The 532-nt window shown below is 44.5% G+C and overlaps 1 protein-coding gene across 1 annotated transcript in view; it reads left to right on the top strand.

The window, feature by feature from the left end:
- PSME4 (proteasome (prosome, macropain) activator subunit 4) overlaps window positions 1–532 on the top strand; it is a 133267-nt gene that overhangs the window by 743 nt on the left and 131992 nt on the right. The gene's annotated exons all lie outside the window — the stretch shown is intronic.

Genomic DNA, 532 nt, shown 5'->3' with positions numbered 1-532 from the left:
ATACGTGTTCTCCTCCCTCCTTTTTCTAATCAACTTTGCACTCAACCCTTACAGCTTAATTTAAGTATCACTTCTAGGAAACTGACACCCTCTCAACCCCCTAGTTTGAACTTCTCTGTAGAGTTTCTAAGGCTTCCTGTACTTATCTAGCAATTAAGAGCATTATCTTGTAATTCACGTCTTTATCTCTGCTAGACCAAGTCCTTGGGAGGGCGGAAACCAGGGTAAACTTTCCATCTCAATAGCCTAAACGGAGTGCCTTACACACAAAACAGTTGTTCAATTAGCATTTATTCAGTGAGTTAACGATTTTCTTCCTTGGAATGATGGCGGCCAGAATACCAGAAAGATGGGGACTTAAAGGGGACAGAATAATTAAATCTATAAGGAACAAGCGGGAAGGAGTAAATAAATCTATAAGGAGCAAGTGGGTACGTAGGCTTTTCCATAAATCCCTGTAACCTAAAAGCCGGGGCTGCTCGGCTAGGGGGACCAGGCCGACCTGGCGAACCTGTCGCCGCGACTGGGGCTC

The sequence above is a fragment of the Mandrillus leucophaeus genome, unplaced genomic scaffold (genome assembly GCF_000951045.1).
Source record: "Mandrillus leucophaeus isolate KB7577 unplaced genomic scaffold, Mleu.le_1.0 Scaffold786, whole genome shotgun sequence".
Taxonomy (NCBI): Eukaryota; Metazoa; Chordata; class Mammalia; order Primates; family Cercopithecidae; genus Mandrillus; species Mandrillus leucophaeus.
This window is presented reverse-complemented; position numbering and strand designations above follow the sequence as displayed.